We start from the raw sequence: 27,327 nt of genomic DNA on the forward strand, positions 1-27,327 counted from the left end.
GATCTCTTCGAACTCGGAACACAAGAGCCGTATCCGGACCAGATCCATGAGTTCACCATTAGCAAGTCACTGGTGCGACTCACACCACACGATTGCTCAACTCGGGTTCAGTGTGATTGAAGTCATACAACCGCACAATGACCGCGACATGACCAAGTACATCATACAGAGGGAATCCTTTTGGATTCGGTACCTTAACACTCTGCATCCCAAAGGACTCAATGATAAAATTTAATTTGCATGCTTCTCATAGTATTCCCTCCAGAATTTAATGGACAGGGGAGGCACGTACTGTCATTTCACCAGTCTAGCTCGCTCACTTAGCTCTAGCACATTTCGGATTACCATTATTAGACATGTTTGGGTCACAATTAATTCACATTTCATTTATGTTTATTGTACATCTCATTCATTCCGTTTAAGATACGAAACAGGTTCAACATAGAATGCATAAAGAGACTCTGGCATTTACTTGGGCCACTTTGATGTTACGGTTTCCCAATCTTGTTTGAGCATTTTGATGTTCCATGTCTGTACTCTGTAAGGTTGATTTTAGACTGTGTTGGTGTTGCATGCAAGTATTCACAGAACCTCGTTGGCATTACGGCTTCAGCATTCAGGCTAATCTTGTTATATATGCTGATTGTTTTTCAGCAGAAGCTCTACATTCTGTTTAATCCTTCATGTTTGTCTAATGCTCAATCGTGCAACCCTTCATATTAATAATGGAACTGTATTATAATAATTCTTTATGTACTCGTTGATGAAAATTTTGTTCTAGCTTTACCATAATTGTTTCATTCACAGAACTAGTATTTTCATGAGATTGTACTTTCTTTTTCTAACCTTTTTAACAATATATTCACTGACACAATTCTCTGGTGGCATTGTTTCATGTTTATCTTCTATTCACTTTTTTCACCTCTCATCAATAATTCTTCTTTTGTCATTATTGTTACTTTTTCTCATTACATTTATCCATTACAATATGGCCGCCAACCAGCCACGTTAGTAATCTCTCTGTCATTTTACCATGTCCATGACACTACAACGGCTCACGTTAGCGTGGTCCGGGCGGCGGATTTATTTTCAGTAATCTTCTCCCATCGTACACCTCTACACATTTGGATTAACGCGTGCGGTGATTATTCTTCATCATCAGGTAACTTTTCTCTCCGTTTGGGGAACTGGGAACAGATTTCATTAGGACAAGCACTCACACATATCATGCACGTTCTTTTTTAGGATTTGATTTTTTCCATGGTCCAGACGATTGCATCACGTTCTTTACACCGGACATTCTATTCTAACCCTCACGCAGGCGTCAATTCAGCGAGTTATTTGTTTCAGCGTGTCGTTACGCTTGGTGAGTTTCCTCCGACAATCGTTGGAGTGTTCTATTATATTTCACAACCAGCAGAATAGTCCTATTTTTAACACTCCACTTTTTACAGGTCACGTATATTTACCACGACCGCAACGTACACTAGATTGGCTTTGCTTACTTTAAGGTAGAGTTGATACACGTTCATAACACGTGGTGGTTGGGTTAACTCATTCACATGGTGACTTTGAGCCTTTCCAGATCTTCTGCAAGCGACAGCTCTCCCTCCCCTTCCATTTCTCTCATCGTGTTATCACGAACTACTGGTGATGTAACTGATATATTTCAATCTTCTGTTTTATCTCGCAGTATTTATAACGCTTTGGTGGCGTCGAGCTCATCCATTTCTTTCATCTCATTTCATTTTGTTTCATGTTCATACAAGTTATTGAATACATGTATTTCACTTTGTTATAGACATCCCCTGAAGAAGGGTGAGACAGTCACCCGAAATGCATTGGGCACGAAAATTAAGCTTTGCCACAACGTTCTAGCATTTGATTTGGATTATTCCTTCATGAACTTAACACTTTTGGAATTTGAAGTCTCCACAATAAGGAGTGTGAATAAACAACACTTCAACCAGAAGACGATTTGCCTCATTGCTTCACATATTTTTGTATTGCCTTGGTTATTATTGTTTTAAGCTTTTGCCATAGCAATGTATATATGTTTTAGGAACCTCAAATCATTCTACTAGCATTGTCAAGCTTGTTATATGCTCATTTCTGAGTTACGTAGGTGGTGCAGTCTCTGTCCAGAGCACACAGCTCTAGTTATCTTTGCACAATGATCTGATAGACTGTCTAGCCGCAGATTCCTTAACTTAGACTATCCCAAAGAGCGGTAGAAGCGCGTGCAAACACACAGGCTGTATTTAAAGCCTGGAGGCCGGCGCTAGCAGAGGCAAAGAGCCTGCGTCCACAAGCCATCGAGACTCCCTCGTGGGAGGTAACAATGGTAAAAAAGGTGAAGATTGCAAATTAACAGCTGCCTGAACAACCAGTCCCTGAGCAGGCGGGTGAAGAGACAGAGGATCACCCGGGGCCGGGCGGGGCCTACGAGCAATAGCCTGAACCACAGGGTCGCCCGAAGAGGGTCTGGACCAAGTGCCATACAGGGTGTCAAATAGAGTCCCTAAAGGGCCGCAAATGTTCTACTTCAATATGCTCCAAATGGAGCAGATCCAATAAAGGATCAAAAAGTAGAAGCACCATAGGAGGCTGTAAGCCAAGCACAGCAGCCGCCTCATGAATAGTGCGCGTGAAGGCATTAGACTCAGTAGCCATCCGAGTAGGAGATAACAAATGGTCAGTAGGAGACGGTTGAAGGCTAATTTTACCACTGGACATAAGGAGTGGCGAAGCCGGAGACTTACCCGAAGGCCAGGTGACACAAGGAACTTGCACCCCGGCTCATTGATCAGGGGAGTCCAAGGAAGCCTCAGGATCCAAAGGAGTAGGCGGAAATGGGAGCACTAGCGTCGATGGACGCCGAGGTGGAGACCCACAGCCACCCGAGGAGTCTTGGGGGGGGGGGGGGATCAACCACCAAAGGAATCATGCTGTGGCGGAGTTGCTCCGGACGTCGACTACCTCCATGGGGAGAGTACAAGGCACCGGCGCAGAGTCTGGGGTAGTACCCGGTGCCGAGGTCGGCGGCACCGAGGCTGGCGACGCCGCCTCCGACGTCTGCGCAGGGAGCCATACAGGGCTATGCCCTGAACGATGGGGTGGGACATGCTCCAGGCCTTGGCTTGTTGGCGGCACGTCGGAATCTGAGTCGATGCACACAGCCGGTGCCGGGGAAACGTCCGCAGACGATGACCGGGCAACAGTGCCTGCTACCTCTGTGGGGCCCGAAGGTGCACCAGGGAGAGGGGTAGACTGAAAACAGGCCTGGAGTGCCTTAGAATAGGCCTCCATTTGGGCACGTGTTGCCCCAACACCCGGAAAGGGTGGATACGGACAGTGAAGTTGCTGTGCGCCTTTCCCCAGCTCAGTGCGAGAGGAATGGGGTTCAGCGGCACAGGTAGTGAAGAAGATCTCCATAAGCGACGCCTGTGCTTACGCTTACCTGGTGGTACACGGCGTTCGTGGGAGCGACCTCGGGAATGAGCCCTAGAAGAAGAGCGGGGACGGGAAGGAGCTGGACCGGACAGCCGTGCAGCCAGCAGTTTCAGGCGACGCTCCCTCAAGGACTTCAGCTTTATTTGCCCACATGCATCACAGTCCTTGGAGTCGTGGTGCACGCCGAGGCACCACATACAGATATGGTGCGGGTCAGTGGCAGACATCTGATGCGCACAGGCTTCACAAACCTTGAAGCGGGAAGGCATTGCACACTGTCCCTATCCCCGAGAAGGCCCAAAACAGGGCCAAGGAACCGCTGGTGTTCCAGGATCCGCGTTCGAATGTGGAAAAGAAGAAAACTGACGTCAGTACGCCGGGAGGGGCATATATGGCTCCACTGACGTCCTGTCCGTGGACAACGTCGGGGCGGAGCCGGACTGCGCCGTCCCCCGGCGCGCAGAGGTGCTGCTGCTGGAAAAGTTTTACGGATCCAGTCTGACGCCTGGGGATATTCTAAGTTAAGGAATCTGCGGCTAGACAATGTCTCTACCAGATACATTGTTACCGAAGGTAAGTAACTCGTACGTTAGTGCCTTATGGCATATATAGTAGGTTGGTAAAACACATCATGTAAACGATCCCACTAAAGCCTCCATACTTTGCTATTCTTCTTGGGGCACCCTCTGTGTTTATAAACTGCTTCTTCCAGGTGGCCACTCACTCACCCGCCCAGGGGTCCTCTTATCAGCTCTCCAGTGTTGTGCAGTATCTTTTGCCTTGAAGGAAGCCAAATTGAATCAATATGCAGGAATCCCAAGAGCCCTCCTGCCTTCTCCATGACCCTCAGGATTGATAGCGACGTAGTAATGGCAAAAGGCCACCCCATTACAGCCATTACTGTGCGTTGTATCCTCAATGAAAGTTCTGAGATTTTCAGGCATGCCTGTACTGCATGCATAAAGTTCCACTTGTGGCCTCTCTTGGACAACATGGAGTTGTTTTTGCCATTTTTCGTACCACTCACGTGTGTATTAGGTAATTTGAAAGTGATTTGTATGATCTGAAACCGGACTGATCAGGCAAGCTCTCAGAGTGCTGTTTTCGCCATTGTGCATAGTCTTGTGGTCCTACATCCTTTTTCAAACTGTGGCAGAGCTTCCTAAAGGAGCCTGGGGAATTTATTACCAAGGAGTGATATGCACAGAAAATACTAAACCTGCCCATTAGCTTCAGTGGTAATTTAGAGGGCGGACAGGTCCCTCTGATATGGTTAGTTAGGGTGTCTTAGTTGCAAGTATAAAAAAAACAGAATTTATGAAGAGCGAATTTTTCCATTAAGGCTTCAAAGTATTTCATCTGGTTTCCTTCTCATAAATCCCCAAGATTAGAGATCCTTGTATAGTCCTATGCTCTCAAGCCAGCTATGCTGAGTGGGCTAGCCTTATATCTTTTCAGAGAGGTTTCATTGGTGAGCCTGCCATCCCTGCTCTCCCACCTCATAGTCCTATGCCTGTGGATATAGTGAGACCATAGGCGATTTAGGAGTTTGGGGATTGCAGTGCCCAGGGGTGCAACAGAGGCCCCCCGCAGCCCCTGCGATGCGGGGGTCCTCCAAGCTCCAGGGGGCCCCCTCAGCACAGCACTCTGGCCGGAAAGCTCTTGATTGAGCCCGGAGGAGGCCCCCTCCACCTACCTTGCAGGAAGGCTCTGTGAGAAAGTGGCTCTGTATATACTGTTCCCAAATGGGTACAGAGTCCACAGTCCCCAGAGGTTTGGCAGAGGTTAAAGTTAGATATAACCTTACTCTCTAAAGTGGTAGCTTGGTCGAGCAGTAAGTCCGTATCAGAGGACCGTGTAAAGCATTTGTTGTACACACTCAGTCAGAAAATGGTCTCACACTCTCAAGAACTGAACTCTAGGCCAATGGTTTATATAAAAAGATAAGGTTGTTTTACTTTAGAACCAACAATAGGTATCAAAATATACTTTCTCAGAATTAGAGGCTTTAGTTAAATACTTTGGCAATATGCAATTGACTTTTGTAGGTAATAGTTACAGGCTGTTGCAATAGGCAACACAATTTCAAACACAATAATACATTGAGCTCAATGTGAGTTTTAAGTTATTTGCAATAGATTACTTTCAGGATTACTATTCTAATTCCAGGACTGGATCCTAGATTCAGTCAATGATTTGCTATAGGAGAAAATTCAAGTTACAGGTAAAGTTTGATCTGAAAGAAACACGTTAGTTCCTAACCTTCGAATATCCCCAGGCGTCAGACTGGATCCGGAAGATTTTTCGTCAGCAATACACCTTGCGCGTCGCTAGGCGTCGTGCGCCGGAATGACGTCGTCTGAGTACTTAGACGCCACCCTCGCGCGCTGACGTCAGTTCTCCTTTTTTCCACGCCAGTAAGCGCAGATCCGGGAGAGCTACCCCTTTTAGTCTTTTTTGACTAAGTTTTTTGATCCTTTTTGATCTTGTCTCGACTCCGGTGCCGGTAGGATGCCTGGTTTCAAAGCCTGTGCTGACTGCAACCGCTTGATGTCGGTTACGGATCATCACCGCCGGTGCCTTTACTGTTTGGGCCTCGACCACAACGCGGAGTCGTGTTCGGACTGCAAGGCCCTGACCTCGAAGGCTAGACGGGAGCGGTCCCGTAAGCTCCTCGAGCTTCGCCACTCGGCTCCGCGCCCCTCTCGATCCCGGTCCAGGAGGAGGTCCAAGGATCGGTCGCGGAGCCGCAGCCGACGTCATCATCGATCGTCTGGCTCCAAGTCTTCGGGTAAGTCGAAGCACTCCAAGAAGTCCAAGAGGCGACACCGCTCTTCGGACTCCCCTCGCCGGTCGCGCGACTCGGCCGAGGGTCAGGGTGGTTCCACCCCCGCGGCTCCAGCGGAGCCGCAGGCGCCGCGCAAGTCCCCATACCCGCCGGTCCCTGGGACTGAAGCGACGCCGGCGGAAGTCAGTGCCTTCCTCTCGGCCATGAGGAACCTGGCTCCGCCGTCGACGCCCGCTGGCGCGCCTTCTGGCCCCGCGGACCCGACTGGGCAACCTTGCATGCCGGCGGCGCCGGCTCCGGCCTCGACGCCGCAGGTGCCCGAGGGACTCGTCCCCGCCGACGCCGGTCGACCTCGTCACGCCTCCTCCGCCGGCGTCGACACCGGTTCCACCTCCGACGCCGGCTCCGCTCGGCGTCGAGCCCCAGTTCAGCCCCGCTCCGGACCCGGCGCCATTACGGCGTCGATGGACGCCGCGTACGGCGCCGTTGGAGACACATTATGTCTATCGTCCGGCTCCGATCCTTCCTCCTGTTTACCAGGAATCGGATGACGGGGGCGAATGGGAGTGGTCCGAGGATCCTATGGCCGTTCAGGCTCAGCTGTCACAGGACTGGGCAGATGAACTGGGGGAGGCCAGTGGTCTGGATACCTCACCAGACACTGGATTCATCTCTCCTCCGACTGTGGCTTCGGAGGAGGGTGCTGCTTTCTCTGTGGTGCTGCGCAAGGCGGCCGCAGCCCTTGGGCTCTAGCTGCCTGCCGTGGCTGTGAGGACTAACGTCCTCACTGAGGTGCTTCAGTCTGCAGCAAGCTCCACTGAGCCTCTGCTGCAATTCAATGAGGCCCTCATTGACGTTCTGCAGGGCACCTGGTCCAAGCCCTCCACAGTTCCTCCTGTGGACAGGAACGTCGCCAGGCGCCACCGCCCTGCTCCGGGCGACCCCAGTTTTCTGTCCCAACACCCCACCCCCGAGAGCCTGGTTATCCAGGCTTCTACCTCCCAATCCTCCTTCCCGACCGCTCCGCCGGACCAGGATTCCAAGAGACTGGAACAGTTTGGCAAAAAGCTGTTCTCCTCCCTTAGTTTGGGTCTGCGGTCCTTGAACACCGCCTGTCTTTTGGACCGTTACTCCCACTCTCTGTGGGATACGGTGGAGGACGTGCTGCCCCTGTGCCCGGAGGAGGTCCAGACACGACTTACCCAGGCTCTGGCCGATGGGAGGTGTTAGAAAAGCTAGTCGGACCGGGAGGGTCGGCCGGGGTCAGGAGGAGAGGTCTCCGGGGAGAGCCGTCTCCAGCGATCGTACAGACAAGTAACTTCCCCCCCACAGACAGATATCACACACGGATAAGGTTCAGCGTTCTTTATAAGCACTTATTTAAGGTACGGTTGAATGGTACAAGGAGGTCTGGACTCAGGGGTCCCCTCGATTAGAGTCTCGCAAGGTAGGGAAGGGGGTAGCGGGGCAGTCTATTTACCAATCAGGTAGTTCTGATGAGATGATGATGAGCTCACAATCCTCGAGCTTGGTGGTTAGGTGGTACGGGCCGCGGCAGCGCCAGCAGGTCCCGGTGTGGATGGTCGATACAACGGGCCGCGGCAGCGCCAGCAGGTCCCCGGAAGATATACGGTCCGCGGCAGCGCCAGCAGGTCCCGGTGAGGATGGTCGTTACAACGGGCCGCGGCAGCGCCAGCAGGTCCCAGGAAGATGACTGTTGCAGAAGGCCGCGGCAGCGCCAGCAGGTCCCGGTGAGGATGGTCGTTACAACGGGCCGCGGCAGCGCCAGCAGGTCCCAGGAAGATGACTGTTGCAGAAGGCCGCGGCAGCGCCAGCAGGCAGGACGATGGTTCACAAGAGCGGGCTACGGCAGCGCCAGTAGACCGTCAAGGTTGAGTTCACTCGGTGTCTCTCGACTCCAGGATACAACTGCCTTCCTGCTCCGGAGCTGCCTCAGTTATAGGGCTGGTGCCCTTTGATGTCCGGACCCTCGCACTTGGAGGTCGGAGGGTCCGGGATGAAGGTGTCCAGACACCCAGCAGGGGGTGGAGCCAGTGCCTGGGGGAGCTGGGGGCGATCGGCACCTGGCGGGGGAGAGCCCTTGACAGTTCGTTCTCCCATTGACTTGCCAAGTGGTCCGCTCACCTCCTGGGTGGATGGTGGTGCCGGGATGTCGGGGCCGGCCAGGCCCGGGGTTAGGGTCGAGGGGAGGCCATGCGGCCGCGTGGTGCAGGGCCCCAGATGGCGGCTTGACCCGGCCGGGGAAGCCGGTGGGGCTGGACCCCGTGATGAGTAGGGGTCCGAGGGCAGAGGGTCCGTCGGGAGACGGAGTACAGGTGCTTGTCGTGGGGATATGCCAGGTGGGCCGGAGTTCGGGCCCTGTCGAGCGGGGAGGGAGCAAGCCGTCTGTGAGGCCTGTCCAACATGCGTCCCCCCCAGCTGAAGGCGGGGAGGGTCACCCATCTCCTTGGGGACTCTCTTCGTCGAGGCGGAAAAAGCGGGACAGGCCATCCGCGTTGGCGTGGTCTTGGCCTGGTCGGTGCTCCACGGTGAAGTCCATTCCCTGCAGGGAAATGGACCAGCGCAAGAGTTTTGGGTTTTCCCCCCGCATCTGCATCAGCCATTGCAGGGGTCGATGGTCGGTTTGTACCCGGAAGTGGGTACCGAAGAGATAGGGTCGGAGCTTTTTGAGGGCCCACACTACTGCAAATGCCTCCCTCTCGATGGTGCTCCAACGCTGTTCTCGGGCCAGGAGACGTCGACTGATGAAGGCCACCGGCTGGTCATGACCTTCGGGGTTCAACTGAGAGAGGACGGCTCCGATGCCGTGGTCGGAGGCGTCGGTCTGCACCACAAATTCCCGACTGTAATCGGGGGCCTGGAGCACCGGGGCGGTGCACAGGGCGGCCTTCAGCTCCTCGAAGGCCGCTTGACAATCAGGAGTCCAGTTGACCCGCTTCGGTTGGTTCTTGGATGTGAGACCCGTGAGGGGCCCCACGATGCTGCCGTAGTCCTTCACGAACCGCCGGTAGTAGCCGGTGAGCCCCAGGAAGGCTCGGACTTCGGTCTGGGTGACGGGGGGCTGCCAGGACTGGATGGCAGCAATCTTAAGTTGTAGTGGGGCCACCAGCCCGCTCCCCACTTGGTGCCCAAGGTAGGTCACAGACCCTTGGCCAATCTGGCACTTGCCGGCCTTAATGGTGAGGCCGGCCCGCTGGAGGGCGTGTAGGACCTCCTGGAGGTGACGGAGGTGGTCGGACCAGTGGCGGCTGTATACAGCGATATCGTCCAGGTAGGCAGCGCTGAATTCTTCAAGTCCCGCCAAGACCTGGTTCACAAGGCGTTGGAACGTGGCGGGGGCATTCTTCATGCCAAAGGGCATGACCTTAAATTGATAGTGGCCATCGGGGGTAGAGAAGGCTGACCGTTCCTGAGCCCTGGGTGTGAGGCCGATCTGCCAGTAGCCCGCCGTTAGGTCGAAGATACTAAGGTAGCGGGCGGCACCCAGCCGGTCGATCAGCTCGTCTGCTCTGGGGATGGGATGAGCGTCGGTCCGGGTGACAGCGTTCAAGCCCCGGTAGTCGACGCAGAATCTCAGTTCAGGGGCGGAGCCGGGGGCAGCGGCCTTGGGAACTAATACGACCGGACTGGCCCAGGGACTGTCCGAGGGCTCGATGACCCCGATCGTGAGCATCTTGGCCACTTCCTCCTGTATGCAGGCCCGTCCCCGATCTGGTACGCGGTAGGCCCGGTGCCGGACAGGGGGACTGTCCCCGGTGTCTACGTCGTGCAGACACCAGGGGGTGACCCCGGGGGTGAGGGAGAACAGGGCAGCGAACTGCAGCAGGAGGTCCCGGCAGTCCTGGCGTTGCTCCGAAGTGAGGGCGTCAGAGAGCCGGACCCCGTCCACGGAGCCGTCCTTCTCCTGAGTCTTCAGGAGATCCGGGAGGGGCTCGGAGTCTTCTTCCGTGCCACTGTCTGTAGCCATCAAGAGGCTTAGTTCGGATCGCACAAAGTGTGGTTTGAGCCGGTTGGTGTGGAGGACCCGAAGGGGGTTCCGGGAAGACCCCATGTCGATGAGGTAAGTGACGGGGCTTTTGCGCTCGACCACTTTGAAGGGCCCCGTCCACTTATCCTGCAAGGCACATGGTTCGGTGGGGGACATCACCCATACTTGCTGCCCAGGCTCGAATTCAACGGAGGAGGCATTGTGATCATACCACCTCTTCATGTCCTCCTGGCTGGCCTCGAGGTTCGCCCTGGCCATCTCCCTGAAGCGCCGGGTCTGGTTTCGTAAGGCCAGGATGTATTTGAAGACGTCTGGAGGGGTCGTGAGGGGGGCCATCTCCCAACCTTCCTTGACGAGGCTGAGGGGCCCTCGCACAGGGTGCCCGTAGAGGAGTTCAAAGGGGCTAAAACCGAGGGACTTCTGGGGAACTTCTCGGTAGGCGAAGAGGAGGCACGGGAGCAGTACATCCCACTGGCGACGGAGAGGCTCTTCCAATCCCCCAATCATCCCTTTGAGAGTGCGGTTAAAACGCTCCACTAGTCCGTTCCCTTGGGGGTGATAGGGGGTCGTGAATCTGTAGGTGACCCCGCATTGTTGCCAGAGGGACTTCATGTATTTGGATATGAAATTCGTACCTCGGTCGCTGACGACTTCTCGGGGGAAGCCTACCCGGGAGAAGATCCCCATCAGGGCCCGGCCAACCACCGGAGCGGTCACTGTCCGTAGGGGCACCGCCTCGGGGTAGCGGGTGGCATGGTCCACTAGTACCAAGATGAACCTGTGTCCTTGCGCCGTGCGGGGGTCCAGAGGTCCCACAATGTCTATCCCCACCCTCTCGAACGGGGTGGTGACCACAGGGAAGGGTTGCAGAGGGGCTTTCAGCTTCCGACCACTCTTCCCGCTGGCTTGGCACGTGGGGCAAGATCGGCAGTGGTTCAGGACGTCATTCCTCATTTTCGGCCAGAAAAAGTGGGTCACCAGGCGACTGTACGTTTTGTCCTGGCCCAGGTGTCCAGCCAGGGGGACGTCGTGGGCCAGGTTGAGCAGAAAGTCTCGGAAGCGGAGCGGTACCACCAGAACTCGACCGGCCCCCAGCTCGGCGATTATTTGCTCGCTGTAGAGCAGGTCGTTATCCCAGTAGACCCAGTGGGTTCCGGTGGTGTCCCCGGCGTTTTGGGTGCTGGCTTGTTGGCGGAGTCCCTCGAGGGAGGGACAGGTCTTTTGTTCCTGGCGGAACTGTTCTTGGGTGGGCCCCCCCTTCTTGCCGCCACTGAGCCAGATCCGGAAGGTCCTGGTGTTGCGCGTCTTCTTCGGTAGTCGGGTCCGGGAGGTCGGACTCGCCGTTGTCCTCTACGGGGGCAACCGGGGGCGGAGGTGCTGGCCATTCGGTTTCTTCTGATCGGGGGGCGGCACGGGCGGCCATGGATCGGGTGGTTACGCAGGCCCAGTCCGGGAGGCCCAGCATCCCCAAGTGCTCTCTTCTCTCGACGGTGGCCCACGGGGAACTCTCGAGGTCATTCCCCAGGAGGCAGTCCACGGGGGCATCGTCCCGGACCGTCACCTTCAGTAGGCCGGAGACCCCTCCCCATTCAAACGGGACGCAGGCCATCTTACACATGCTCTCAGAGTTATCCGCCGAGCGGACGGGGCAGAGAATGTTCGGCAGGATCTGCTCGGGCTTTACCAGGTGACAGCGGACGGCCGTCACGCTGGCGCCGGTGTCACGCAAGGCCTCGGCTCTCTGTCCATTAATGGTCACCCACTGACCGTATTTTCTGGTGTTGGCGGGTAGGAGAGCCCGCGGAACCATGTCTCTTCCCCCTAAGCATGCCAGGACCATGGCGGCCGGTTCCCACCCTTGCTGGGCCGGCTCATACTCTTCGGGTCCCTCCGATGATTGCTCTTCCCCGAGGGCAGCGGCAGCTACCTGGCGGGGCTTGGGTGTTTGGTTCTGCGGGCAGCTCGGGTCATTGGCGTAGTGGCCGACTCGCTGGCATCGGTGGCACGTGACGTTGGCCCGGAACCCAGGACGCAACGGGGGGTTGCTCCGGCCGGCCGGAGGCGGGGTGCTGGCCACGGGGGTTGCCGGCAAGGCGTCTCTCCCTCGCCCCTGGCCTCCTCCTCCACCCCGAGGACGGTGCTGGCTTTGGTTGCTTCGATTCTGCTCGTGTGGCCCTCTCCGGCCCACTCGGGTGCTTTCCCATCGGTCAGCTTCGGCGGCGAGCTGCCGGGGGTCAGTCAGCTTACTGTCGAGTAGGTGCTGCCTGAGCTCGACGAAACAGTTGTTTGACAGGTGCTCCCATACCATAAGGTTGAAGAGTTGTTCGTAGGTGGTGACCTGACTTCCCTTGATCCAACCCTCGAAGGCCCGGCTGAAATAGTTCACGTATTCTACCCAAGTTGTACCTGGGATCCGGGTGCAATCTCTGAACCTCTGGCGGTACATCTCGGGCGTGAGGCCGTAGCGGGTGAGGAGGGCAGCCTTCATGTGGTCGTAGGACGACATTTGGTGATCGGGGAGCTGCAGCAGGGCATCGCGACCCTCGTTGATAAATCTCCCCCAAAGTCCGGCTCCCCAATCACTCCGGTCGATCCGGTGGGAGGTCATTGCGATCTCATAGGCTTTAAACCACTGTTGTATGTCGTCTTCTCGGACATACTCGCGGACCACATCCTTGGGGATGTGAACTTTTTTCTCAATTGGCCCCGGGGTGTGTGGTCGCTCAGGCACCCCCAGTTCCTTATTCTGTTTGCGCAGTTCTATTTCCGCCAGTCGGCGCTCGTGCTCGAGCGTTATTTTTTTCTCTTCCAGCTCTCTCTGTCTCTGCTTTTCTTCTCGTTCCTCTCGAAGCCGCATATGCTCGAGGTTGAGTTTCTGTTCAGCTAACTTGAGTTCCCCATCCATCTTGAGTCGTGCCATCTCTAATTCGTGTAATCTGACTCTGTCTCTTTCTCGTATCTCCTCCTGCGAGAGGCCCGTTCCCCGTTCCTCGGGAGCCGTGGCGTTCCCCTCTGGTGTGATGCTGTTTTGGTCTGGTGTGACGCTGCTTTGGTCGGAGGGTCCTGCGACCCCAGTTTCTGTCCATGACTCAAGAGCGCGCTTTAGATCATCCTTGGTACTCAGGCCGGTGGTAGCAATGCCAAGTTCTATGCAAAATTGTCTCAGTTCGCGGTGGTTGTATTCTTCTAATTTCTCCATTTGGAACTTCTCGGTGGAGCTGCTATCTTTGGTCGACATCGTGTTTTGTCGTGGGGTGAGCTACTCTCTGTACGATTACGCGTTGATTCGGATCGCGCCGCTGGCCACCAATGTTAGAAAAGCTAGTCGGACCGGGAGGGGCGGCCGGGGTCAGGAGGAGAGGTCTCCGGGGAGAGCCGTCTCCAGCGATCGTACAGACAAGTAACTTCCCCCCCACAGACAGATATCACACACGGATAAGGTTCAGCGTTCTTTATAAGCACTTATTTAAGGTACGGTTGAATGGTACAAGGAGGTCTGGACTCAGGGGTCCCCTCGATTAGAGTCTCGCAAGGTAGGGAAGGGGGTAGCGGGGCAGTCTATTTACCAATCAGGTAGTTCTGATGAGATGATGATGAGCTCACAATCCTCGAGCTTGGTGGTTAGGTGGTACGGGCCGCGGCAGCGCCAGCAGGTCCCGGTGTGGATGGTCGATACAACGGGCCGCGGCAGCGCCAGCAGGTCCCCGGAAGATATACGGTCCGCGGCAGCGCCAGCAGGTCCCGGTGAGGATGGTCGTTACAACGGGCCGCGGCAGCGCCAGCAGGTCCCAGGAAGATGACTGTTGCAGAAGGCCGCGGCAGCGCCAGCAGGTCCCGGTGAGGATGGTCGTTACAACGGGCCGCGGCAGCGCCAGCAGGTCCCAGGAAGATGACTGTTGCAGAAGGCCGCGGCAGCGCCAGCAGGCAGGACGATGGTTCACAAGAGCGGGCTACGGCAGCGCCAGTAGACCGTCAAGGTTGAGTTCACTCGGTGTCTCTCGACTCCAGGATACAACTGCCTTCCTGCTCCGGAGCTGCCTCAGTTATAGGGCTGGTGCCCTTTGATGTCCGGACCCTCGCACTTGGAGGTCGGAGGGTCCGGGATGAAGGTGTCCAGACACCCAGCAGGGGGTGGAGCCAGTGCCTGGGGGAGCTGGGGGCGATCGGCACCTGGCGGGGGAGAGCCCTTGACAGTTCGTTCTCCCATTGACTTGCCAAGTGGTCCGCTCACCTCCTGGGTGGATGGTGGTGCCGGGATGTCGGGGCCGGCCAGGCCCGGGGTTAGGGTCGAGGGGAGGCCATGCGGCCGCGTGGTGCAGGGCCCCAGATGGCGGCTTGACCCGGCCGGGGAAGCCGGTGGGGCTGGACCCCGTGATGAGTAGGGGTCCGAGGGCAGAGGGTCCGTCGGGAGACGGAGTACAGGTGCTTGTCGTGGGGATATGCCAGGTGGGCCGGAGTTCGGGCCCTGTCGAGCGGGGAGGGAGCAAGCCGTCTGTGAGGCCTGTCCAACAGGAGGGATGCAGCACGACATGCTATCAGATGTGGGCTTGACACTACGGACTCGCTGGGTAGGTCGATTTCTACCACGGTGGCGCTTAGACGTCACGCCTGGCTGCGGTCCACGTCCTTTTCGGGAGATGTCCAGAGCACTCTCATGGACATGCCCTTTGATGGCACTCGCCTTTTTGGTGAGAAAGCGGACAGTGCGCTGAATCGCTTTAAGGACTCCCGGGCTACGGCCAAGTCCTTGGGCCTCTCGGCCCCGCGGTCGCAAACTTCTGCCTTTCGCCCCTTTCGTGGCAAAGGAAGGGGTGCCTCCTCACGTCCGCCTAGCCACCAGCCGCAGAACCAACCTGCGCGCGGACGTGGTTTCCGCCGAGGCGGTTCTGGAGGACGGCGCGGTCAGCCCACATCCACCCCGGCAGCATCCGCCTCAAAGCCTTCCTAGGCCGAGCTTTCAGGCCCATTCCACGCCAGTGGGCGGCAGAGTTCGCCATCACCTGCTTGCTCCACTGGCGGTCCATCACATCGGACAGGTGGGTGCTGCAAATCGTCCGAAGGGGCTACTCCCTCCCCTTCGAGACGACCCCTCCAGCCATGCCACCGCAGCACCACCGTATCTCGGGGGATCATTTGAATCTTCTCCACAAGGAAGTTTCGGCCCTCTTGGCCAAGGGGGCCGTCGAGCGCGTTCCGAGCCCAGAAGTAGGTCGTGGTTGTTATTCCCACTACTTTCTGGTTCCCAAGAAGGGCAAAGGGGGCCTACGCCCTATCTTGGACCTCCGGAACGTCAATGCCTTCCTCCAGAAGGAAAGGTTCAAGATGTTAACTTTGGCTCAGGTTCTAGCTGCCCTAGACCCTGGAGACTGGATAGTAGCGTTGGACTTGCAGGACGCATATTTCCACATCCCCATCCTGCCGGCCCACCGGCGTTACCTGCGGTTCACGGTGGGTGAAGAGCACTTTCAGTTTACCGTGCTCCCCTTCGGCCTTACCAGTGCCCCTCGGGTGTTCACGAAAGTGATGTCGGTGGTCGCAGCTCATCTGCGCAGATCAGGGGTTCCAGTCTTCCCCTATCTCGACGACTGGTTGTAGAAGGCGGGCTCGTCCCAGGCAGTCGTCTCCCACCTCCAGACTACGGCGGATCTCCTGCATTTGCTGGGGTTTTCCATCAACGTGCCGAAGTCACACCTGAGTCCCTCTCAGAAGCTCCTCTTCATCGGAGTGGTTCTCGATTCGGCGCAGTTCCGGGTCTATCCGCCGGAACAGCGGGTCCGGGATATTCAGGCCCTGATTCCCATCTTTCGGCCTCTATCCTGGGTTTCGGTCAGGCTAGTGTTGCGGCCTCTGGGGCTGATGGCCTCCTGCATCCTACTAGTGCATCACGCCAGGCGGCGCATGCGGGCTCTGCAGTGGGACCTGAAGTTTCAGTGGGCCCAGCATCACGGCAACCTGTCCGACCATGTCTTGATCTCGGAGGGCACTGCACAGCAGTTGCAGTGGTGGCTCACGGACCGCGATTGGGTCACGGGCAAGAGCCTCTCCCTTCCCCAACCGGAGCATGTCGTAGTGACGGATGCGTCCCTCCTAGGATGGGGTGGCCATATGGGAGAGGCGGAGATCAGAGGCCTCTGGTCTCCGGCGGAGTCTCGCCTCCACATCAACCTGTTGGAGTTGAGAGCGATCCGACTTGCACTGAAAGCCTTCCTTCCCTCTGTCAGGGGAAGTGTCGTGCAGGTGTTCACGGACAACACCACCGCCATGTGGTATTGCAACAAACAGGGCGGGGTGGGGTCGTGGACCCTTTGTCAGGAGGCTCTGCACCTCTGGACGTGGCTGGAACACCAGGGCGTCACCCTAGTGGTTCAACATCTGGCGGGCTCTCTGAACGCCAGAGCAGACGAACTCAGCCGCCGGTGCATGATGGGTCACGAATGGCGTCTGAACTCCGAAGTGGCGCAAGGTCTCTTTCAGCAGTGGGGAGAGCCTTGGTTAGATCTATTCGCCACCGAAGAGAACGCGCAATGTCAGCAGTTCTGCGCGTTGGAATTTCCAAGGCGGCACTCGCTCGGCGACTCTTTTCGTCACGAGTGGAGTTGCGGTCTGTTGTACGCCTTTCCGCCTATACCACTTCTGCCCAGAGTGCTGAAGAATATCAAGCACGACCGGGCCCAAGTCATCTTGGTGGCTCCGGATTGGGCACGAAGGTACTGGTATCCTGAGCTACTCAGTATGTTGACCGATCCTCCGATACGTCTTCCCCTTCGGGAGGATCTTCTGTCGCAGCAGCAGGGGACGGTCCTCCACCCGAACCTGTCCAGCCTCCACCTCCATGCGTGGAGATTGAGCGGCGACAGTTGATGCCATTTGACTTGCCTCCTGAAGTCTGTGATATCATTCTGGCAGCCAGGCGTCCCTCCACAAAGACGGTATACGCCTGCCGGTGGAACAAATTTGTGGCATGGTGCACAGCAAAGGCTGTGGATCCCCTTTCCGCCCCTCTTTCTGAGGTTCTCCTCTTTCTTCTTTCTTTGGCCCGGCAGGGCTCTGCCCTGGGCACCTTGAAAGGTTATCTTGCTGCCATCTCTGCCTTCTTGCGGCTTCCTGATCAGCCTTCTCTTTTCAAGTCCCCTGTAGTTACACGCTTTCTAAAAGGCATTACTCACACGTTCCCTCCTGTCCCTTTTGTAATGCCTCCGTGGGACTTGAATCTTGTTCTCACATTTCTAATGTGCGCTCCCTTTGAGCCTCTTCATTATTGTCCTCTTCGTCTGCTGACGCTTAAGACTGCTTTTCTGGTAGCCATCACCTCGGCTAGACGGGTGAGTGAGCTCCAGGCTTTATCATCAAAGCCTCCTTTTCTCTCTGTTCATCCGGACAAGGTTGTCCTTCGGCCTCGTCCCTCCTTTCTTCCGAAAGTGGTGACCCCCTTTCATCTTGGGCAGTCTGTCACCTTGCCCACCTTCTTTCCGCCTCCGCATCCTTCCAAAGAGGAAGAGAGGCTCCACCGTCTGGACCCAAAGCGCGCGCTCTCATTTTATCTGGACCGCACAAAACAGTTCCGGATGGTCGACCAACTTTTCGTTGGATACGTGGGTGCTAAGAAGGGGAAAGCTGTGCACAAACGGACCATCTCTCGGTAGGTCGTTTTGTGCATCAAAATTTGTTATTCCTTGGCAAAAAAGGACCCTCCTGTTGGGCTGCGCGCCCATTCTACTCGGGCCACGGCGGCTACTACTGCTTTGGGACGGGGTGTCCCTTTGCAGGACATCTGTCAGGCGGCAACGTGGGCTTCGCTACACACGTTTGCCAGGCATTATTGCCTTGACAGCCAAGTCCGGAGGGATGGCTTCTTTGGCCGTTCTGTCCTCCAGGACTTTCTGGTGTGATCTTGGTTCGCAGACCCACCACCGGGGATGGTATTGCTTGGGTATCTATTCTAAGGTGAGGAATCTAACTAACGTGTTTCTTTCAGATGAACAAGTTACTTACCTTCGGTAACGATGTATCTGTAAGAAACATTAGTTAATTAGATTCCTCACCGACCCACCCATCCTCCCCGTTCTGCGAACTGACATCTAGGGTTAAGGCTATCCCTTTCAGGGCACTAGAATTTTTTGGCACCAGTGTCGGTATCTTGCATGTCTCTGCGTTCCTGGCGCGGAAGGCTATGTACAAGAACTGACGTCAGCGCGCGAGGGCGGCGTCTAAGTACTCCGACGTCATGCCGACGACGGACGCGGAGCCGCAGACGACGCCTAGCGACGCACAAGGGGTATTGCTGACGAAAAATCTTCCGGATCCAGTCTGACGCCTGGGGATATTCTAAGGTGAGGAATCTAACTAATGTTTCTTACAGATACATCGTTACCGAAGGTAAGTAACTTGTTCTTCTTGTTACTTTTGTAATCTAGGGCTGGTCTCCTAGGCTCAGTACTGGGACCTCTATCTAAAACAGGTAAGTAATTACGTTTTCACAGTTGGTACGATTTTTAAAGAATATTTGTAGTTTGCAAAAATTGACAGAAGAAATTTCACAGAAAAACAGTCCATGATTTCCTATGGAAGAAACTTGGGTTAGTGGTAAGTACTTTTCAGGGTCAGTGCTGGGCACCAAGATCCAGCACTGTGATCCCTCATAATAGCAGGTGAGTATTTCCGTTGTCGTTACTCGGTTGATTTTAGGTGAATATTTTAAGTTTTAGAAACTCCACACTTAAAAGAAATTTCAGAAGAAACCAGTCAATGTTACCCTATGGAAGAAAATTGGGTTATCGGCTTTCGGGTAAGTACTCGACTGGCAGAGTTAAGGTTCTGGGCACACTCGGGGGTCTCCCAGGGTCAGGTTGGTACAGTTGTTACACCCCTGGAGCGGCCGGGTGCAGAGTGAGTTAGGCCCAATGTTATCCTATGGGAGGCAGGGGGGCCTTGGTTGGTGGCTGCTGACTAGCAGGCCACGCAGCTGTGGTAGCTGGGCTCCTGGTCACCTGCTCAGGGCAAATGGGGAAGTAGGTAGGAGTAGAAGTTACACTGCCAGGGCCACTCGGGCAGCTGGGTGCAGGGTGCTTTTGAGCCTTCTGGCGCTCAATCTATTTCAATGGGAAAGCTCAAGAATGAACAAAGGCTGCAAGCTCGGGGACAAAGATTCTTCAGGTGCCACCACCACTTCGAGAGATAAGTTGGGTAGTTGGAGGATAGGTAGGTACCCAGGAGTCAGGCACAGGGGGCCGCAGGGCGTCGGGGTGCCTTTTGGTGTCGGGAAATCTTACCCTCTGTTGATCGCGGTTGGGGGGGGTCCCTGGTTCTGAGGCTGCAGGCATCGTCAGGAGCGTCGAGGTGAGTTCTTGGGTGCCTGATTCGGGGTCACAGTCGCCGGGGGGACGTTCTCGGGGTCTTAGTCCACTCCGGCACTGGCCAGGCTTGGCGGGTGCCAAGTGTGCAGGGTTCGCGGTTCCAGGTTGATGCCAAGGGTTAGAACTTGCTTTGAGCAGAGCCACTTCTCATGGGAGTCCCAGATGCTCAGAGTCACAAGGTAGCCAGGTCCTCCGGGATTTGTGAGGTTGCAGGCCACAAGAGGTGCCGGAATTTAGCAGGAGCAGGTTCGAGGGTCGACAGGTCCGTAGGGCTGGGGTCAAAGCAGTTGGTGTGTTCCTCTTCTTAGCAGCTGCACGGCAGGTCTTCTTTCTTCTTTGCTTTTTTTTGGAATCTGGAATCTAAGGAAGGAAGGTTCAGGGTGCCCCTAAATACTAGATTTAGGGGCGTTACAGGTAGGTAAAGTCCCTGCCCTGGGGTGGGTACACACCCTATCCTGCCACTCTCCTGTGGGAGGGGGGCAGTAGCCTAGTCCTGATTGGGCAGGGCTTCCCATCTTCAAGATGGCGAGAGCCCGGGGATGTGCTTCACCTCGCCTCCCCCACCTGAGGGGTGGGATTGACAGAGCCTGGCACCTCCCCTGTCCTTACTTGGGGCTTCCGGCCAGTCTTCCCACCAGAGTGGGGGTCAGAACCGGTGGGGGCCAGTTGCTGAGTACAGCAAGTGGCCTGGAGAAGCTCACAAAGGCGCATGCCTTTGAAGCTTCCCCCTGCCCATTCTGGGGGAGGAGACCTAGCACCTCGCCCAGGATGTGCATTGTTGCAGGCCCAGGAGAGTGGGGCTCTCCACCCAGGGGTCCAGCAACATGTCTGCTGTTTGGCAGCCTAGGCAGCCTCTCAGACCAGAAGTGGATTGTAGGTTAGGTTTCAGGGGGCATCTCTAAGATGCCCTCTGTAGTGCTTTGTACATTAAATCCCACACTGGCATCAGTGCGGGTTTAATGTGATGATAAGTTTGATACCAAACTTCTCAGTCTTCAGTGTTACCATTATGGTGCTGTGGAGTTCGTGTTTGACGAGCTCTCAACACCATATACTCTCAAATAGCAGCACTGCACTTACAGTGCCCAGGAATGGACCTGGGTACTGTAGGGGCCTTGGCTCATGCTCCTGTGCCCACACTACTGGCATAGGGCACCCAGCTAGAGGGGTGGCTGATGTATGCCAGGGCAGTGTAGGTTGTGGGCATGGCACACAGGGATATGTGCCATGTCACCTCTTTGTTTTGTCTTGTACCTAGACACTCAGCCTGCAAGGGCGGTGTGTTTGTGTTAGGGTACAGGGCCTATAAGGGTGGCACAATAAGTGCTGCAGCCCTTAGAGGCCTTCCCTGGTCACAAGGCCCTGGGTACCTAGCGTACCATTTACCAGGGGCTGACATGTGGCCAGGGTTTGCCAATTTGGGTTTTAGGTTTTAGGGACGGAACATTGGCCCTGGGCACCTGATTGGCAGAAGTCCAGGGCACACTCAAAGTACATTCAGCAAAAATTGGGGCCATACAATGCAAGAAAGATGGCACTTTCTCACAGCCGCTCTGCATCCAAGATGGATCTGCCAACCACAGCTCTGTCCATATATAGTCAGTGAGTATTGGACTCCCTTGATGACCACTCGGATATCACCCACAATTGCATAGCCCTGTAGTACGACATAAAATCTGGTACTGCCAGGCCACCAGCATCGCTTGCAAGGATTTATAAGAAAGCTGGGCTCTGCAGTCCTGCCAAATTAATCGCGTAACTACAGTGCGGAGCGTTGAGGACAAAACTAGTTCAATCTACATGAGTCGTCCTTGAAAGAGGTACAATAATCTCGGCAATGCAGTCATCTTGATCGCATTAATACAGCCCAACCAGGATAGAATTTAGGACGCCGAGCAGCTGAGATCGGTATTAAGCTGCTGAAGTGGAGGGTAGTTTGCCCAGGTAAAGATCCGTCACTTTAAACATCATCTTAATCCCGAGGTATGCAAGTTTTTTTTGTCTTAATGGAATGGGGTGGAGCTGGTTAGTGCCTCTGTCTCAATAGAGGGGAGAGTTAGTTTTCAAAGGAAGGATTTGTGGCGATAAATGTGAAAACCTTCCGCTGCTTCGTAGTTTGCCAGCTCAGCTTGAAGAGGCATCAAGGACGTCTGGGGGTGATAAGTGAAAGTAGGACACCATCTGCAAACATAGTTATTTTATGTTCCGCCAAGCCAAAAGTAAGTCCCCGGCTGAAGTTTGTAGCCCACATCTTTGCTGCCAGAGGCTCTTTACTTAAAACAAATTGGTGCGGGGATAAGGGCCACCCCTATCTAGTGACGCGCTCTGTCCATGTGACCATTACCATTAAGCATTGCTCAGGATTGTGGATGAACCTAATTGGTTTGGATCATATCTATGAATTTTATCCCAAATCTGAATCTTCTGAGAGTTTGGAACAAGAACCAGTCCATTCAGTCAAAAGCTTTTTCGGCATCAAGTGCCAGAAGGACAGCTGGGATTGTTTTCTTGGTAGCTTTCTTGACCAGGTGGACCACTCTCCACAAATTGTGTGTCTGGTGCCCCTTTATAAAACTAGATTGATCCAGGTGAATCACGACCAGCATAACATCTTCTAGTCTAGTGACCAGGATTCCAAAATATAGTTTGGCGCCCAAGTGCAGTATTTCAATATGGCGATATGAGGCACAAGCCAGAGGGTTCTTACCATGTTTAGATAGGACTGATATCAGTGCTTCGCCCATCGTAGGCGTAACTCAGCAGGACTCAGCTATGAAGGTAAATAAGGTAGTTAAATGGGTACTAACTCGGGGCTAAAAGTCTTGTAAAATTGAGCAGTGAACCCATCGATACAAAGCGATTTATGGAGTTTAAGTGCATCAATGACTGCTTTTACTTCATCTTTCCTAATGGGACTATCCAGGTCTTTATTCAGGTAGTTTAGCGCTTGAGGAATTACAATCAAGACAACATTTCTCTGCCTGTGTACAAAGTCCAATGTGGTAATAGTCACGGATACGAATACCAAAAACATTAAATACGAAAAATATCAAATTTATTTAATAAATGTAATTTTGCAATTTATATAAAAACACAGTGAATATTACACCACAATAACCCAAGCGCATCCTACATCACACATTCGTTCGACCAAACAGAAGCATAACCCACACATACGTCCTACAGAATAAGGGTTCAACTTTTACAAAATGACAATATATACATAAAATTAAATCTCCCCCATACAACATGAAACAATTGATAATTCTGTGGGATCCACAAGAATGGAACAAATAGGATCAGTTACATAATTAACACATGAATAAGGAATCAGTTGGTGGTACAATTCATGTTTGAAATCCAATTTCTTCTCAGCATATTAATAATTGAAGAGGAGGAGACAAAAAACATAACAGGGTGACAAGAAAAACTCCAGCGCCGACGTGCGTTTCGATGCGTGACCCAACTATGGGTCTCACCTTCTTCAGGGAGCAATGATCAGGTGCAAAACAGGGAAGGACGAGCCTGGAAAAAATAACAGCAGGGATGGCAACAAAACATCACTGTTAGATGAATAATGAGTGGGCTCGAGGCCGAGGCCAAATTCGATTGAAAGGTCAGGTCCCTGAGCCAGGATAATATAATATCAGAGTCCTCGCAAACAGGACCCAAGATAGCTCACTATGGAGTCCGAGGATAAAGGGATTCCTAATAGGGGCCACTGGTCCTCTCCAGAATAGGACCCAGGATTAGCACTACTAATAGTCCATGGTTTAAAGAACTAATAGACCTGGGTTGAGGGAACAACTGATTCAAGCTCCTGTCCAGCGCCTCCGTCTGATACCGAAATCAGGCGGGATACCGGCAAGATCCCAACAGGACTGTCACCTGAGGAAGCTCAAGCCGTCCTAGGTAGTTTAACTAAGCCGACTCATTGGAGGGCAATATATATTCAAAGTAAATCGCCAAGACAGTGTATAGGAAAAACAATAAGTCGACGTTGCTGTTTGTAGCCTTAATGTCTCTTTAATACAGATGTGCTTGAGTTTCAGAGGTGAACAGCCAACGCGTTTGGCCAAACACGGGCTTCTTCAGGGCGATTTAGAAGTGTTGTTGTCTCGCCAAAGGAGCTTAAGTAAGTCAGCAAGGTGTGCGCGTCCGTGCCGGGACGTAGAGAATGAGGAGATGACCTCTAATGAGGAGAACTACCGATTGGTCCCTGTGGGGGAAATCACAGGTCACTGCTTCTGTCGTGTGTAGCTGTGTCAGAGGCCCTCTCACCAGGACCAGACGCCACCGGACACGGCTCTCGTACAATATACTAATCACCAATACATCTTGCCTCTGACACGGCTACACACGACAGAGGCAGTGAACTGGGATTTCCCCCACATGGACCAATAGATAGTCGCTGAAAAAAAGACTTTCTTTGCAGGCAGATTGTTCCAGTTTCGTGGAATCCCTGTCAGCAAGACCCTGCAAAAATGCGCCCGTGGACTGCTTAGAGTATGAAGCCTGCACCACCAAACTCTCAGCCGAAGGATGAGACAAAAGGAACACAGGATCCCCAGGAGCAGGCCTCTACTTTCTGGACACCGACCTTGAAACTGCAGGAGCATAAAGAGAATTGCGCCACACCTCAAGGATTGGCTCAATCAAGGCATCATTGAACGGCAAGAGTGGTTCAACCACAGAGGACGGAGAATGAAGCACCTCTGTGAGCAAATTGGGCTTATACTCCGCCATAGGGAGCTGCAAATCCAAGAGCTCAGCAGCCTTCCGTATCACAGTATGGTAAGGTGCAACTTCCTTCAAGGGAGAGGCTTTCTGTGAGGCAAAGTCCCACTCCGGGGAGGTGTCAAGTCCACTTGCCTCACACAGACCCTCGAACATATCCTCAGACTCATAAATTTCTTGCAAAGCATGTTTTTAAACTCCTACTTTTCTACTAAGCTTCTTTAAAAACCATCTTTCAGACATATTTGCGTTTTCACAGTTATTTGGGTCATTGCAATGACGTCGTTAACTGCAATGATCCCGCCTTTTTCATGAAGTCTAAAATACATAAATTCACACACATTACAGTATTTTACACACTAGGGGTTTCTTACAGTATTCTCTAAAATCATGTTTTTCTACAGATTGCTATAAAAACAATCTCTAAAATCTAGTTTATATTTTCACGGTAAGGCAGGAGATCGCGATGACGTTGGTAATTGTGATGCCCGCGGACACATCGTGAAAACGGGAAACAAAAGCAAGAATTCAATAGCCACCGCCACATTCAAAACCTAAAACTATAAAATTCATTCTAACCATCACAGTAGATAACTCACTATATAAATAGCTCTATAAAAACATTTATCACTATCTTTTGGGGGGGGGGACGGGAGGGGGGGGGGTCTTTTTTTTTAAAATTATTTTTTATTGTTCTTCGACAAAAAAGAATGATAAACAGAAGAGCAAACCATACAACTGCAACGGATATGAGAGTCCCCCAATTAGATATACTAAGCATTTTCCCCAGTTTATGAATAAAACATTTTACAAACATACATATCTTCAGATCAATTTGAATAGTCCAGGCAGATATTTAAACACCTTTCAATTTTATACATTACAGCGGAGAAGAACAAGAAAGAAAGAAAAACAAATTAAAAAAAAACAAAGGTTTATAAAAGAAGAGACAATGAGGTTCCCCATTGTTTTAATTGACAAGATTAGCAATTGGAGCCCAAATTCGTAACCCCCTTTCTCTTTTCTTACGTCCCTTTAATTTATAGATTGAAGACTCGATATTGTATGCCGCAAATAGTTGTGCCCGCCAGTTAGAAAAGGTCGGGGGATCAACACTTATCCATATAGTAATATGTGTAGGGCAGTGTTCAGAATGGACTTTTTTACATATTATTTTTGGATGTGGTGGTGGCCATTGAATGTCTGTTTATTGCTATGGCTATTGCCCGCTTGTGTATAACCTCTCAATGGATAAGCCACACACGGCGTTGAGGGCTCCGGGAGCGGCGTCGAAGTAGGATCCGCAGCAGCAACCGGCGCCGAACGAATCCGAGAAGAAGGTTCGATGGATGGAGCCGGGGACTGCACAAATTGCCAGGACGGCGCCGTCGCCATGAATGGTACGAAGGGTGCCTAAGGATATTGGTGAGGCACACCCAAAATAAATGCCAGAGGACCCACGGGACCCGAAGGTGCACCAGAAGGGTATGAGGCCCACACCGCATCTACGACGCACGGTGATCTACTTAACTGCTTCTCAGGGATTACCTCCTGACGAAGGGCTGGGCCCGAAATGCATTGGGGTTATGTGAAATGTCTGTGAAGCAACAGTTGTCATATATACGTGCCTCAGTATGCATTAGGATGTACTAATTACAAGATTAACATTGTGATGATATAACAAAATGGATACTTAGACTTGATGATTAATTACAAACTGACTTGACAAGTCTATAGATAGCGACAGGCTCGCTTTCGGAGTGCTCTAGATTGGACTCTTTCTGGGTGAAGGGCAGCCTTTTCAGCCCTGGCAAACACGCCATACATTGCATTTAAAAAATGCGAGGGATCCTAACCCGGCGCTGGAAATTGAGGATACTGAGCCGGTTCGAGATCCAATCGAGGCCCCTCCGGGGCCACAATCGGAGCCACAGGAGCTGAAGGAGCCTCAGCATCATCCGGATTCGACAAACCTTCCGGAGTCGGAGAAAATCTTGGCGTCGGTGACTGTGCCGGAGTCCCCTTGTTCGAAGGAGAATGAGTCGGAGTCACTTGAGGAAACACTGAAGGTGAAGGAGAGACGAAGTCCTTAACACGACGTTGAGGAGCCGGAGAAGGCGACCTCAAAACCACAGCCTTCGACGAACGGCACCGAGATCCATGCCACCTCCTCTTTTTCTTGTGCTTCCTCTTCGAGTCATGTGAAGTCGACGGCCTCGACTTCGAACGTTTTCGACTCCTTTTTTCTTTTCTCCCTTTAGCCATGTACAGTGTGGCTTCCCGTTCCTTTAAGGCCTTCGGGTTCATTTTTCTACAGCAAGAAAAGCCCTCGAGGTCGTGATCTGATGATAAACACCACAGACAGTCCTCATGGGGGTCAGTGATCAACATATGACCCCCGCACTCTTTACAGGGCTTGAAACCCGACTTCCTCTGAGCAGACATGGTGTTAGACGGACCGGGAGGGTCGGCCGAGGACAAGGGGAGAGGTCTCCGGGGAGAGCCGTCTCCAGCGATCGTACAGACGAGTAACTTCCCCCCCACAGATGTACACCACACGAAGATAAGGTTTAACGTTCTTTATAAGCACTCTTTAGGTACGATAGAATGGTACAAGGAGGTCAGGACTCAGGGCTCCCCTCGATTCTAGTCTCTTGGTTGGGAAAGGGGGTAGCGGGACAGTCTTGTTACCAATCTGGTAGATGCGATGATATGATGGATAGCTCACAATCCTCGAGCTCGGCGTTCTAGATGGACGGGCCGCGGCGGCGCCAGCAGGTCCCGGTGAAGGTGGTAGTTACAACGGTCCGCGGCAGCGCCAGCAGGTCCCGGTGACGGTGGAAGTTACAATGGTCCGCGGCAGCGCCAGCAGGTCCCGGTGAAGGTGGTAGTTACAACGGTCCGCGGCAGCGCCAGCAGGTCCCGACGAGGATGAAGGATGCAGAGGGTTGCGGCAGCGCCAGCAGGCAGGCCGATAGTTCGCAAGG

The 27,327-nt window shown here is 53.6% G+C and overlaps 1 protein-coding gene across 1 annotated transcript in view; it reads left to right on the plus strand.

Moving 5' to 3' along the window:
• PPP2R5A (protein phosphatase 2 regulatory subunit B'alpha) overlaps window positions 1–27,327 on the plus strand; it is a 730,770-nt gene that overhangs the window by 681,185 nt on the left and 22,258 nt on the right. The window lies entirely within an intron of this gene.

This window comes from Triturus cristatus, chromosome 6 (assembly GCF_964204655.1).
Source record: "Triturus cristatus chromosome 6, aTriCri1.1, whole genome shotgun sequence".
In the NCBI taxonomy this organism is placed as follows: domain Eukaryota; kingdom Metazoa; phylum Chordata; class Amphibia; order Caudata; family Salamandridae; genus Triturus; species Triturus cristatus.